This window comes from Tyto alba, unplaced genomic scaffold (genome assembly GCF_018691265.1).
Source record: "Tyto alba isolate M040663 unplaced genomic scaffold, T.alba_DEE_v4.0 Super-Scaffold_39, whole genome shotgun sequence".
Lineage (NCBI taxonomy): Eukaryota > Metazoa > Chordata > Aves > Strigiformes > Tytonidae > Tyto > Tyto alba.
Window position 1 is genome coordinate 710,416 of NW_024881314.1, and position 15,130 is coordinate 725,545.

General features: G+C 61.4%; 1 protein-coding gene across 8 annotated transcripts in view; it reads right to left on the bottom strand.

Annotated features, from left to right (window-relative positions):
- Positions 1-15,130, bottom strand: part of RBFOX3 (RNA binding fox-1 homolog 3) — a 178,855-nt gene that overhangs the window by 135,520 nt on the left and 28,205 nt on the right. For 6 of the 8 annotated variants that reach the window (XM_042802439.1, XM_042802442.1, XM_042802443.1 and 3 more), the window contains exon 1: positions 1,368-1,687. The exons of the other annotated variants lie outside the window; for them this stretch is intronic. The gene's annotated coding sequence lies outside the window, so the exon portion shown is untranslated. Of the gene's footprint in view, positions 1-1,367; positions 1,688-15,130 lie in introns of those variants that run through there. 8 annotated transcript variants of the gene reach the window in all.

Here is a 15,130-nt window from a genome sequence, read left to right on the forward strand (position 1 = left end):
GCCCCAGACATCCCAGAGAACACCGGGCAGAATTACCAGGGGAAAAAGAGAAAAGTATTCCCCGACCTCGCAGCCTCCCTCAGCGCACAGCGACCCGCAACCGCGCCGGGCTGTGCCCCCCAGGACAGAAACCTCGGCAGCAGGAGCCCCCCTGCCCGAGGCCAGGCTTCCGCGGAGGCAGCGAGCAAGTTCCAGACATGAAAGGCAACCGAAAATAGCCGGTGTTGTTAATGTCATGCTTACTGGAGTGAGAAGCCGAGAAATCCCTGCTTCCCTGCTCTCCCCCCCCCCCCCCCCATCCCTCTGCCTGCGCACACGCAGCCGTTGGCGAAGCCTCCCCAGCCGGGGGGCCGGGCCCGTGCCCCCAGCTCCTGCCCGCACCCGCGCATCTCCAGCCCAGCGCCTCGACAGCGCGGCCGCTCCCGGACCCCCCCGCGCCACGTTGGTTTACTTCATCCATCCTCCTCGGAGTGCCTGGCCGCGACGCTGCGGGGGCTCCCGGCACGCACACCGCCGCTCTGCACTGGCACCCGCGACACCCCCGAAGCAGGTGGCCCCCAGAGGCCTTCCCCACCCGCCCCTCCCCACGCGGCGAGCCCCGAACACGCCGGCACCGCGAGCTCGTCTTGCGAGGAAATTCCTGGAGATGGGCAGGAATTCAGGAGAGGAAAAACCCAGGGGAAGCCGCCTTGCTCGCTTGGCTCGGCCCGTCGGCAGCGGGGCCGAGCTCTGCCCCGATGGCTTCACCCGCTCCCCGAGGCTCGGCAGCCCGAGTGGGAGCCTCTCCTCCTCCTCCTCATCCTCCTCCTCATCCACCCCATTAATCCAAACTCCACCTCACCCAACTTTTTCTTACAATTTACCTTCACCTGGAAGGTGCGATTTTAATTAGCGCAATACTTCTGTTAACAACAGCACCTAATTAAGACATCCGTTAAGAACCTACGACGCAAACTTAATGAGAAGTTGGGCCAGAATCCCTTCGCGGACAAACCGACCGCCGCCCCCCCCAGCTCGAAGGGGCGCTGGAGCCGGGCAGGCTCCGGTCCCGGTCCCGGTCCCGGTCTCCGACCGGCACCGCCCGAAACTTCGGCCCGGGGCGCAGCGGGGGCGGCTGCGCGGCGCTGGGGGGGGGGGGGGGGGGGGGGCGCTGGGGGGGGCTCCGCTCCGCCGCGCCTGCAGCCGCCAGCCTTCCCCCGGCTGCGCTCCGGGGCTCCCGCTGTGCCCCCCCCCCAAATCCCCCCCGCGGAACTTCGCCGCTGTCCCCCCCCCAACCGAGTTCCCGGAGCACGATGGGGGCGAGCTTCCCCCCTCCCTCCCCACAGCCCTCCCTCCCCCCCCCCCCCGTGTCCCCCCCGGTAACTCACGCGCTCAGAGGTCCCCGCCGCGGCGGCGGTGGCGGAGGGGGGAGCGCAGGGCAGCCGCGGGTCCCCGCCCGCCGAGCGGCATCTCCCGAGCAGCGGCGACCGGGGCAGCCCGGCGGCGGGAGGAGGGGGAGGAGGAGGAGGAGGAAGAAGAGGAGGAGGAGGAGGAGGAAGAGGAGGAGGAGGCGGCGCGGCCCCGGGCTGGGCTCGCCTCACCGAGCAGCCTCGCACACGGCTGCGCCCGCGCCGCCACCGCCCCCGGAGCCAACGAACGAACGAACGAACGAACGGACGGACGGACGGACCGACGGACGCGCCCGCCCCCGAGCACCGCGGGGGGGCACGTGCGGCCGCCCCCGCCCCGCCCCGCGGCTGCCGCCCCCCGCCCGGGATCCCCGCCCCTCGCCCCCCCCGCGGGGCTGGCGGGGCCCGCAGGGGAGCCCTGAGCCGGGGGGGGGGGGGGTGTGGGTGATGGGGGGGTGCACCCGCGGCCCGATGCCCCCCCCGCAGCGAGGCGGCTCCCAGCCCGAACACGCTCCCACCTCCCAGCCACAAAAGAGCCCGTTTTTTCCTCCCTGTTTCTCCCCCGAACACGGACGCGTTACCGGGGGGGGGGGGGGTGGGGGGGTGGGTGGGCACCCCCCGCAGCGAGGCTGCGCTCGCCGCTGCCTGGGAGCGGGCAGGGACCGGCCCCACGGGCCTTCGCTCCCTTTTCCCGTGCGATCGGACACGCAGGTGGGCGGGAGGGGGCCGGGGGGGGGACACCCATCACTGCGCAGGATGCCCGTGGGCTGCGTGGGATGCCCGGGCCCGCTGCAGCGAGGATGGAGGGTTCCATTCCTCCCCGCCAACGTCGGGAAAACCGAGGCAGCGCAGGAAAGCCAGGGATGCAGTTTGCAGCACACCCCGGATTCACTGAAGCTCCCTGCTGTGTCGCAGCCCTTCGCTCTTCGTTCTCTTTAAATCTGATTTAAGGACCTGTGGGCAGCGCCCCGGGCATTCCCACAGCGGCTGGGAGCAAGAGTCCTTCCTTGAGCATTACGCAAGAGCAGACCCCTGGCATTCCCGGCTCTCTCCCGTTCTCCTGCTGTTTCCCTGCTCCCCCGGGAAGCCGGCTGGACACGGAGCACACCGGCAGCGTCAGCCTTTGCCAACCGGGGGCTGTCAGAGGTCCTGGTGTCCTGCCCTTTGCCCCTGGCTCGCTAGCAGGAGATGCCATCTCCCTGGAACAGCCACGAGCGGTGGCTGTCCTGGCCGTGCAGGTCCCTGGTGCCCGGCCTGGGCGGGTGGCCCGAGCCCCCCTTAACCCCGCGGGGGTGCTGCACAGCACCGTGGCAGCAAACCGCCCCTTTCGGAGCTGCGGGTGTTACTGGATGGGGCTCAGCACCCTTTTCTGGCTCAAATGATTTATTTGTGGTTCCCAAGAGTTAAGACTGTGATGAACCTCCATAAATTCTATTTCCTGAGAAATGCCTGGAGTACCTGCAGTCTTTCTAAGCCACAATGAGCTTAGCACAGGGTCCATCTATGAGGCGTTATCAGTGTCCTGCAGAGTCCACGTGCAGCCCCCTGAAAACAGGCCCCACTCCCCCCTCCTAACACAGTTTTATTTTCCTCCCAAGGGCTTGTGAGGAACGCTGCAGAGAAAATCATCAGGGCTATATAGAGCCACACCGTGAATGAGGACTATGGAATGCGCCAAATGCACCTCATACATCTCAACATCCATTTTGTATGATAAACAGGTATATTTTTAGCCCTCCGGGATGCAGCAAGCACCGGCCCGAGCCTCGCTGCCCTGACGGAGCAGCGGCAGCCCTTGTTCTCACGATCTGCCAGACAAAGGCAGCGCTCAGCCAGGATGGCTCCTTGCTATGCCCCGCTGTGCTGCTTTCTCACGGTTCATTGAGGCTGAAGATGCTTTAGGCAGCAGATTTGGAGAACGAGGAACCGGGAACACAGGAGAGCGCAGCTCTGCAAAATTTTCTCTGCATTTCAAGTCTCCGAGCCGGGTCCCTGTTGACATCTGTTCCTAGAAATGCAAACTGGTACCCGCTCCGGAGGTGCAGCCTCGCAAACCGGGAGGAGTGCGTGCGCTCGGCGGAGCGGAGGAGAGGCGGCGATGCTGGGGATTGCTAAGCAACCCCGCGCTGCCCAGCGGGAAAAGGCCCGAGCCGAGCAGAGGAAACCCCGAGAGAGGAACCCACCAGGGGAACCTGCCCGTGGGTCTCCAGGAGGGCGAGCATCTGAACCCGGCCGCGGGAGAGGAGGAGGAGCAGAGAGAGGATAATGGCAGAGGATGCAAGAGAGCGACAGTGGAAGGAAGAGAAGCAGTTGGAAATAGCACAAGTCATCAAACCCCTGCCTTTTGGCGAGGCTGTTATGTGAACCAGAGGGAACAAGTAATCTGGAAAAAAATATTTGTTCTTTTTTTCTTAGCTTATTTCCCAGTCTATTTGCCATTCAGGGCTTTCGTTTGGAGGAAGTCATAGTTGTTAAATTACTGCTGCTTTTTTATTTTTATCCTTAATGATGATGAGGTTTTCCATCTCATAACGTTGGCTGGAGTGAAGAGCTGACAATACCTGTTGTGGCTCTGTCTCGGGTTTTTCCTGAACGCAGATGCTGTAAGCAGGAGGCACAGCAAAACCCCCGTCCCTGGAGATGCCCTCAGTCCCCAGGGCTGAGCGTCTGGTCCCCGTTAGTCCCTCTGCGGAGCCCCAGCAAGGACAGTGCCAAGCAGCCAGTCCCGGAGCTGCAGCAATCACCTCTCTGAGGCATCGGACGCCGTTCGGTGTCGGGAAGAGACGCGAGACAAGGAGGCGGCAGCTCCCCCGAGTCCTTCACATCGGCTCCAGCTCTCAGGGACCCTCAACGTCGAGGTGCCCGAACGAGGCTCACCCCCTCCTCGTGACCCTGCCCGAAAAGGGGACGTTTGCAGCCTGCCAGTGCCCGTCCTGCCGGCGCAGGTGGCCCGGGGCTGCCGGGGGGCACGGTGCCAGCTGGAGCTTTCCCCAGAGAACCGCAGGTACCTGCACCGTCCTTGGCTGTGATGGAGAAGGTGGGATGATATGGCAGGACCCAGATTTTTTTTTTGGCAAGTGTCAGATGCCCTGACCCAAAAAACCCGAAGCGGAACGTGCAATACCCAGCAAGGAGCTGAATGGATGCCGGGTCATGAACACGCTCAGCCTGCAAAGCACCCTCCAGCCCTGGCGAGAGGAGAAGGGAGAGCCATGCTAATGTGCTCTGAAATAATGCTTTTTTAAATATAATTTATGATAGATTTCATAGCTAAGTTATGCAACATAATGAGCAAATCTAAAATGTAATTGTCACTGCACATTAACAGCAAAATCCTGAACCTCTATTATACTAACAAACTTATTAAATCAGTGAACATTGCATCGCATCAGTCAATTACTAAAACAATGCCAAGATCAGTAGAACAATCTGATATCCATTACGGGCGGAGAAGGAGCGAGGGCATGCAACCAGGGCTGCCCGCAGCTCGGCGCGATTTACAGCAATAAATGTATTTACATCTTTGAGGTACCGCTTCACCTGTGGGGTGTTTTGCAGCTGCTTCCCCTGTTGCAGGGACGGGAGAGTAAAGAGCCTGAAGGCTCCGTGCTGGGAGCCCAGTCCCTGCCCGGGCGCAGGGGGCCGAGGAGGGAAGCGCCGCCGGCCTTGCTGCTGGGATCTCCCCAATGCCAAGTGATCGACTCTGCAGCATTAGCAGTGCTCAGCGTCAGAAACCGCCCTGAAAAAAGGCAGGTCTTGTAAAAAGCAAGGGACCCAGGGCAGCGGGTGCAGCCGAGCGGCTCCCCGCTCCCGGGCCCAGCGGGTCAGGGCCCATCGCTGCCTCTGCCCCGAGCCAGGGGCAAAAGCCTTATCTCCAGCTGCCCGCCCCGAGCACCTTCCCAAAGCATCCCCGGGGCAGAGCCGTGGCGAACAGCGAGTGGATGCCGGATGGCCGGGATTCAGCCATCACGTCGCTCCGCTCCCCGGGAGCCGCGCTGGCCGGAGCCCGCAGGTCCGTGCCCGCTCTGAGCTCATTCCTGGCTCCAGGACCGCGGCCGCCCGCTGCCGCACATATTTGCAGGGAAGGGCATTTGCTCCAACAGCAGGGCAGGGCACGCAAAGGCTGGCAGGGGTTTCACCCTGCAGCCCCCGGGCTCTCGCCTCCCCTTCTGACTCTGGGAAATCCCGTCAGCGCCGATGCTACGTCCTTATGAGACTGTTAAACACGAAATAAGGTGAGCTCGAGTAACCCTGGAAAGATGTCCACGCATACATCTGCAGCAACATGTGCCTTGCACCTCGGTGAAGTGATTTTACACAGCACTAATTATGCAAATTAATCATCGGTAAATCAGGTACTTGTTTATTTATTTATTTTGCACAGTAACCAGGCAGGAGGAGCACCAGGAGAGAAGAGCTGCTCAATTTTGGCTGAGAAGATATGTTTGGTAATGTGTTGCATGATCCGACCTCCGCTCGTTCTTTTTCAGGTTAAATTCTGAATTGATTTGCTGGTATCACACCGCTCATAGCTCTCAATATGTCATGGCAGCTAATGAACCATGCCAGGGACACATTTATAACCTGCTATTAGCCACTTCCATCAGGAAGGGATTTCTTTTTCCCCTTCTTTTCTCTGGGGTTCTAAAAGTTAACAAAACAAATAAAAAATAATAAAAAAAAAAAAAAAAGCCCAAAACCACGCCAAAATCAGCAGCAAACATTTCTACTGCAAGTCAGGCACTTGTGTGATTTCTCTCTCCCCGCTTGGGACCTGGTTCTCAAGTGGCTGCAGAAAAGGCCTTGGACGAGTCACCCAAACCCCAGGGATTGTCCCCAGTCCCGGCTCGCCCGGAGCAGGTTCCTGCTCTTCCCCAGACCATCACCCTCCCAGCAGAGAAGCTCACGCCGTTGTCTGAGCAAAGCTGCGCCGAGACCACCTACCAACCCTGCCCCAAAGAGCCCCCAGAGCCAAGCTGCCGGAGAGGAGGGGGCTTCCACGCCCCGTCCCGCTGCACCCCAGGGCTGCCACGGAGCTGGGAGCCCCGGCACGGAGAGTGGGGCGGCCGGGGGAGCAGAAACGCAGCGGTGACCAGGGGGCCGCTCGGCTCGGGCAGCACTTCAGCATCGCAGAGGCAGCTCTGGCCGGGGAACGGGAAGTAATTAAATTTACTGGGATCATCGAAGGGGAAATTATTGAATATTCTGCATTGAATTTAATATCTGAAAGCATGAACGGCCTTGTTTCATCAGAGATCTGTTCCTTCCCAACACGCGAGTTTACTTTTCGCAGCCAGCCCCGCCGCCAAGGGACGGGGGGGGACGGGGGCGGACGCTGCCCGCCAGGAGCCGCGGAGCCGGGGAGAAGCAAAAACAGCGGGAGAGCAGCAGCGCCGGAGCTGCGGCCGCCGGTGCTCCCGACGGAGCCGCAGCTCCGCGATCCGGAGCGGAGCAGCCTCCCGAGGGGCTCCCGGGCTCTTCGGCGGGAGGATCCTCCCTCCCCCATCCACAGCCGCTTCCACGCCGGGCCGCCGCTCCTCCGGGGAGCACCCGCACGGGGCCCGCGGCTCAGGGCTTTGCATCATACCATCTAGTCCCATTTTAACAGCCAAAATGTCGCGAGTTCTTAAATCCCCCCCCGGGTTCACACCTCCATCCAAGGAGGAGCCTGGGCTGGGCGCCGCAGGATCCAGGGACGGGGGGACTTTGCCGCACGGAACCTTCGCCTTGGCTGCGCATCCCGACAACCCGACCCCTTACTTGGCTGGTTAATGATTTTCTAGAAGCAAAATGTCAGACTCCGCTTTGCTACTGTTAAGAAAAATCCAGCGATTGCTCCTGGATGGCTCCCCAAACGCTGCCCGTCCCCTCCGGCCAACTGGCAAAGCCGGGTCTCTGCTGGGATGGGCACGGGGGGCCCCTGCAGCCCCCCCGGCCTCACTTGCCTGTAACCCACCTTCCCTCAGGACCAAACCCGGCTACAGGGAAGGTGCCACTCGGCAGCCCCGGTGCTGTGGGTCCCTCCCGTGACTGTCCCCAGAGGTGGCTCAGACCCTCGGCAGAGCCGGCATCTCTTTTCAGTGAGCGGTAGCCGCGGGGGCTAGCCCAGAGCTGCACTAGCCAAGCCCCCGGCCCCCCGGCCACAGGGTCTGTGACCTCCGGAGCAGAGCCCAAGGACGCGCCAGCCTTGTCCCGCAGACCCCAGAGCTCCTGCCCCTCTGGCTCCCCGTTTCCTTCTCCTTCTGCCCTGATAACGTCTCTTTCTCTCTCACACACATGAAAGTGATTATAAGTAGTATTAATTTTGCTTCTGTATTTATGTCACCAATACCTTCAGCTAATTCCTGTAACTGCCAGCATGGAAGCACTAATACCTCTGCAAAAGACAAAGCAATTATTTCTAAACATAGCTCCCTTTCCTTGCATTGTCACCATCCAAATCACCAAAACCCTGGTCTGTTGTCAGCATCTTTCTCTAACTAGCAAAGGGGAAAAAAAGGAATTTTTTTTTCTGAAAAAAAATACATATCCAGGTGCATCAAGCAAGCAGAGAGCGCACCCTTCCCCAGCCCTGCAGCAGCCCAGCCCACGCTCAGGCAGAGTAAGTCAGCATGGGGGGTGACACGAATCCTGGCCCGCAGTTGGAGGGAGGCACAGGCATCGCCCAGGGAGAACCCGGGACGGGGACATCGCCCTGGCGAGGGCTGAGACTCTCCAGTGCTGCGGTCTGGGGAGCTCTGGAGCTGCCCCTCGCCCCACGGCACCCGTCCCTGCAGCAGACACCGTCTGGGTGACAGGGACCCTGCTGGGACAGTGACCTTTTCAGAGGAGGGACAAGCGAAACACCGAGCACAGAGGCCGGGAGCAGGTTCCCCCACGGCCCCTGCACACCAGCTCCTGTCCAGCCCCCCAACTTCTCTGCTTCTGCAGAGAAACCTCCGGCCCTTCCCCAGGTGACGGCAACATGCCACCGCTTGACCCAGACACAGGCACATTAGTGGTGCGGCCAGTGTCTCCGCCTGGATGGAGCCACAGCGTCTGCCTCGGGACCCTCTGCAGCACTAGACCTTATTATCCTATGGGTCTGCTCTCAAGAAATTAAAATGAGCCATAAAATGACAAGTAAAGTGAAATAAGGAATGTAAAGAGCAGGGAGAATGTAAATCGTGTCATTAGCGTGTGTAGAACGCTTGCAAAGCGCCCGTTCCCCACCGGCTCCGCGCAGCCCCGGAGGTGGGTGGGCTCCCGCCCCGAGATGGGGCATCGGCTCTTCTGCACAGGGGTCCCAGGGGCCCCCTGCCCCGGCCTGGGGGTGCCCCCCTGGGCCCCCTCTCCCAGGTGCCCACCCTACGGAGCCGTAGGGCGTTCAGAGCCTTTGGACAAGACGCGGCACCCCCAGCCCTGCAGATCCCGCCAGGTTTGCAGAAAGCCCCCAGAGCCACGGGGCCAGCCCCCGCTCCCGAAGGACACGGGGAGGGAAAAGCAGCCACGGAATTAATGAGCAGACGCAGGCTCCCCACCAAGGGCTGAAATGAGCTAGTACCTGGAGGCAGCAGCACACCTGGGTGACCTACATATCCATCGCCAATGGAATATTTAACAGGCTCTTTTCAAGGGATCGTGCATGAAAAACCCCCGGGCTCTTGCAGTCAGCGAAAGGTGCTTGACAAAGCCTCCGTCCCCGCCAGACCCTGCCCGGCCTCCACTCCCCGAGAGGTTTAAGGGAACAGCCAGAGGCTGAGCAGGGTGATGCAGGACCGGCAGCCACAGCACCACGCTTGGCTTTTGGCTGGATGCTCATCAGCCTCCCCAGCACTCACACAGCTCCCAAAGCTGGGCCCAACGGGCGAGGGGCTCGCAGCCCCGGGCAGGGCACCAGGATCTCACCTGGACTGCTTCCCACCCCCACAGGGAACCGGGAGGGACCCCCCCACCCCCCCCGCCGTGAACCCCACTGCCCAGGGCTGCCCAGGGACCCCTGTCCCATGGGACAGGGTCAGGGATGTACAAGGGACACACCAGAGACAAGGCAGAGGGGCTACCTTCCTATAAACTGCCCTTAAAGATGTTTCCATAACATTTCATATCCAAACTACAGTAGCACCTCCAGTAATTAACAGCTAAGTTTTAATTAAACATTGATTAGCAACTAATTAGTCTAATGATTAGTCACCTGAAGGAGACAAAGCAAAATACTGGGGCTGCCAAGATAGGAGTGGGAGAAGGCAAATGATGAAAGATGAGACGCAGCTTCCCTCTGGGCCAAACGTTTTCTCATATTTTGGTCCCTTACAAATGTAGCCTTCGATGTGAATTTTCCTAATTGTGGCAAGTTTGATAGAGTCTCAGGTGAATGATGTGGAGGAGACCGATTTTTTTTTTCATCTTTCCCGTCAGATCTCGGCCTGTTAATGCAGCTAAAGAGCCTTTCCCCACTACAGGAGACTCGGTTTCTGTCACCGTAATGAAGTCAGGGGGGATTTTTGTGCCTTCGCTCCTGCCGCCTCCCAGCAAGAACGCCGCAGAGCATGCGGGGAGCACACAGGCAGCTTCCCCCTGCCTGCGCCAGCCTCACCCCTCTCAGACACGGCTTCACTCTCCCAGACCTGGCTCGGTATCTCCTGCCTGGTGGAGGGGTCTCCCATCGCGCCGCCCCCCTCTCCCAACACAGCTGAGCTCAGGGATGAGCGGGGTTTGCCGTCAGACGGAGTTTATGGGCGATCAGGACGGGCCCTGGGCTCTGGGACGGAGGAAGAAAACACCCCGGCAGGCGAGGGCAGAGCCCTGGGCGGTGGCTGGCAGGGCACAGCCCCCCCCCCCCCCCCCCCCCCCCCCCCCGGGCCGGTTGCTGACCCCCTCTCGAGGGATTCGGGCTGGAGACCTGTTCCCCTCTGCCCGCGCGTAGCCGGGTCCCGTGCGAGCCCCTCGCCTGGCCGGGCACGTGCTGCTCCGCCGAGCTCAGGGGGGGTTTGGTACCCGAGCTCGCTCCCCCCCAGCAGCCCCGGTGCCTCCGCAGCAGTCGCGGTCCTGCCTGCCGGCTGCTGAGCGCGCACGGCACCGAGCGCGTCGCGCAGGGCACCGGCCTCGTGCTGCGCCGAAAACCAGCCCGGTGCCACTCGGCCCTGCGCGGCCGTGGGTTTGCGCTCGCGAGGAGCCGCAGAGTCAGGCCGGGTCCGGAGGCAGCTCCCCCGGGTGCTGAGCCCCGCCGCCCTGCACGGGTGCTCCGGGGGACGGCTCCGGTCCCGCTGCGGGAGGGCTGCCTGCCCCCGCACCTCCTCAGCCCCACTCGCCTGCCAGGGTGCTGCTCTTATCAGGATGTTTATTATTTTGCCGTTCCCTCTTGTGAGATAATCCTATTTACCTACATTACTTATGCCTCAGAAAAATCACTTCTGGCTGAGGGTTATGAAAACACTTAGAGCTGAGTGCTGCCCCGGCACAGCCGCTCCTGAGCCCTCCGCCCCCCCCGGCTCCCTCCCCAGGGGCAAGGGCTCCCTGTCCCTCTGGCCGAGCATCCCCGGGCATGCCTGGCAGCTCTGCAGCCCCACAAACAGCCCCTTTCCTTCCTTCCTCCTACCCCAAGTTTCTTCACCCTTCTGCAAGTTTGAGCCTTTCTGAGCCTTTCCCTTTTTTCCCCCCTCTTGTTTCCTTCCTCCCCCCCGCTCCCCCCCGGGCTCCTCTCTGGAGTTTTACGGGAAGGCGAATCACTAATGCAGGTGTGTGTGAGCAGGTTGCAAACGGCACAAGGGTCAGAGCGGAGCTGGTGCTGGGCCAGACTCATCTGGGGAAAGGCTGGAGAGGGATGGGGAGGCCAGCGCTGCCCAAGTGCAGTAAAATCCCCGAGGGAGGGAACGCCGAGGCAGAGGCCGGGCAGGCTGGTGGTGTGCTCTGTGGGGACATGCTGAGACGTCTGGTCAGAGGGACGAGAGCGATTCAGGAGCCACCCGTCTGTCCCCGGGCAGCGACAGGACACACAGCCCAGCCTGGCCCGCAGGACCTGAGCAGGGACCCCCGAGCCCCTGGGGAGGGGGGACCCGCAGTGGGGGACAGGAAGGGTTAAATGCTGTACCCTCATCCTCTGCCTCCCTGCACCCACCGGCGGAGCTGCAGGTCTATTGATCGCTTCACACATCTCATCAGCCTCGGATCGGTACAGATCAATGGGGTCAGGTCAGGGAGAGAGGCAGCTGAGTGGATACCGAGACCCTCCTCCTCCTCCTCCTCTCACCCAGAATGGCACCCACTGGGGACCCCCCGCAGCTTCCCCAGCTCCTACACGGGCGGATCCTGAGCCTCCACGGGACTTTGCAAAGGGGCGTCTCGATCCCCTCGGAGAGGAGGAGAGGCAGAGAGACCAGGGGCAGCAGACGAGGGCCTGGCAGGAGCCTTCCTCCTGGAGGGAGGGACAGGGCTGGGGACCTGCTGCTGGGCTTGGCCACCCTGCGAGCCCTGCCGCGACTGGGAGGTGGCCAGCCGTGCCGGGAAGAGCCCCCGCCGCCTGCACAGGCCCCCCCAGCCCCCCCGATGCTCACCCGGACGATGCCCGGCTCACACGCGTGAGCTTCAGCCAGCTGAACGCGTGAGAGTTGTTGGCACCAGGGAGACAGCAGCTCTGTCTGCGGCTGTTTCATGCTTCTCTACAAAGCAATCTGCTACTTGGGCTCCTCTGTTCTTCCCTCTTACGCAACTGCACAAAATGTAGAGGAAAAAAATCCCCTAGATGCTAATTTATCTGAGGAGCTCGAGCAGGTTTGCACAAGGCAGCAGTTTCGGCAGGGAAAAAAAAAATAAATAAATAAAGGGAACAGCCATGTCTGAAATGTCACTTCAGAAACCTGCCCTCCCTCCCAGGGATTCCTGACCTCCCCAGCTCCTCGAAGGGATGCCTGCCTCCATCCCTGCCTCCCCCCATGCCTCCCCCCGGCTCTGCCCTCCCTGAGCAGGGCTCCGGCTCTTCTCACCCACTCAAAGAAGCAAACTGGGGGTAGGGGGTGCAGTGGGATCACACATCACACCGGCCGGGGCTTTAGGTGCCTCCGTGGTGACAATGCCCAGGGCTGTGCAGGGGGAGACCCCGGCCCCTCTCCCAGGCTGGGACCCACCTGCCCACGGGGGCCCAGGCACTTATCTCAGTTATCTGGGGCAGGGGCAGAAGAGCTCGGGGCAGGCGGGCAGGGGGTCTGTCGCCCCCACACCCTTCCTCCCGCCCGGGGGGCACAGCCTGAGCCCCAAAGTGGCACCTCGCTGCCGGGCTGCTCTCCTTTCGTGGGGACCTTTGGCAATTAGAGGTTTAGTGGTGCAAAGCACAGTTTAATAGCAGCAGAGGCTGGTGGGATTGATTTCTTGTTTTGTTTTAAGTGCAGCTAATCTAATAGATAATTTATTTAAATTGATAGGGCAGAGAGAAATTACATTTCTATCTTCTCTGAATAGATTTTACTGTGTCTGGTGATCCAGGAGAGCCGAGGAGCCAGGCTGAGGGCCCCAACATGCCTTGGGATAGCTGCCTCAATCAGCTTGTAATATTTTTCAGTTCATTACTGCCATTTTAGCAAACAACTAATATAGATTATTTCTGTTACAACAGGTCTTTACACGCGGTATGTAAGGCGGTACCTGCCTTAACTGGTTACAGTGAACTGACCCACCAAAACCAGCCCAGCAGGAAGGGGTTGGGGGTCCCCAGCCGCCTCCCCCCAGACCCCAGAAAAGGGGCTGAGGTGCACCTCGGAGCGGGCAGCCCAGCGCGGGGGCTCGTCCCGCCGCGTTCCCGGCCGGGGGCTGTAGCTGAAGCATTTCTGGGGCCGCAGCCCCCCCCGGAGCAGCGTGGGAGGAGGGAGCACGCTTTGGCTGCAGGTTTTGCTCTTGTGCCTTTGGGAATCAGCTTTAGTGCTTTCTGCAAGATCCCGACCTGCGCCGGAGCACACGGGCTCCCCCACAACAGGCTCCAGCAAAAACCTCGGAGGGTTTTCCCAGCGTGGGGGAGAATCGCCCGGGATGAGCAGGGGAGGAAGGGATCATTTCCAGGGAGCAGCCCTCTCCCAGAAGGGGAATTTGGAGGCGTCAGGGACACGAGTGGCAGGTGGTGTGGGCACAGGTTCCTGCCGTGCCAGGGCTGTTCCCCGTCGGGGCATCCACAGCACCACGGGAGTGCAGGGGGGCAGCGGGCGATGGGCAAGGGGGCAAACGGACACCAGCTCCCGTGGCTTGCCAGAGCACTTCATGGGCCACCCAGGTTTGTCAAGCAGGAGATTAAAAAGGCACCGTCTGAGCCCAGAGCGCAGGGCAGGAGCAGCGGGGAGGGGGGGGCAGAACCAGACCTGGGGGGAAGGCAGCACAGCGGGCTGGGCATGGGGCTGCAGCCCACGCTTACCGGTGTGATAACCCCCACTCCCCTGGCAGAAAGGCAATGCCTGACCTGCCCACCCCTCCGTACCGTGCCCCCCCGGCCCCCCAAGCAGAGAAGAGCCCCCCGGGCTGCACGGGCAGCACCCATGGGGCCAGCCCCCGCGGGGCCAGCACTGCGCTCCCACCCCTGCCGCGCTCCCGCAGCGCTGCCGCAGCCTTTGCCTCTCACGTCCCAGCTCTCCCTCCCCGCGATAACTCCAATAAAGAGTAAATCGCTATTATTCTGTACCCAGCTCTTCCGATCCATCCTGATGAGGACCTTCCCCTCGCCTCCTCAAAGTCAGGGGGGCGGAGGGACGCACCCTGCAGGCGCAGAGCCCCGAGGGAAGGGACCAGGCTCTGGGGGGGAGGCATCCCTCTGGATCCCCCGGGAAGCTCTGCAGGCTCTACCTATGACCCCAGTAAGAGCTAATAAATAAAAGGGAGGCCGAGGCGGGTGGTTAAGCCCTCGGTGGAGGCTCCTCGGCGGCTCTGCTGGGGGGGAGAGGGGGGGCTGCCCTGCCCGGGCTGCTGCAGAGCCCCCCGGCCTCGCTCGGCCATCGCCTTCCTGTAAGAGTCAGCACCGTGCCAGATTTATAGCGGCTGCTGCTCAGTATTTCATGCCTGCTGCAGGCAATCCCACTGCTGCCACTGCGGCTGCACGGAAAGCACTTTGTAGATTTGATTATGCGATAAGGGGCATCAGAAATGCAACTTGTTGCCTATTTCCCAGAGTAATTAATTTCATCTGTATTGAACAAATGACATAATTCAAGGATTTCTGGGTTATGGATTAAATAAAAACCAGATGAGAGCATCCTCATTGGCTCAGAGATTAATTAACAGTACGGGGTGAAGCAACCTCGCTCCTCTACAGGATTGCTTTGCAGGTGCATTTTTAATCCACCTGCCCATCACGGCAGCTGCCCCCGAGGGCTCCGTGCCGCCCTGCCATGGGGCAGCAGCTCTGCCTGTGGGGCAGGGCTCAGGAGCCCCCAACCCACGCCCACACCAGGACTTTGGGGGATGTCAGCGGATAAAACCCAACTTTGAGGCTTCCCGTGCCCGGGCAGCCCTGCCAGGTCGGCTCTGGCCGGGCCAAGGGACAGGCAGAGTGAGCCCTCGCTGCCCGGCCAAGCACGGGGAGCACACGCAGGGGCTCGGTCACAGCTTGGGGCGCAGCCCCCGCCCCGCACCCCTGCACCCAGGGCACCCCAAGCCCGCTCACCCCAGCCGGGTCCTTGGTCCTTTGCGCCTCACAATTTGCACTGCTCAAAAAAAAAGACAAACCCCACTGGAATCTCAGGCTCACCGACAAACGCGAAGCGACGGGCTGCAGCTGTGCATGGAGGAGG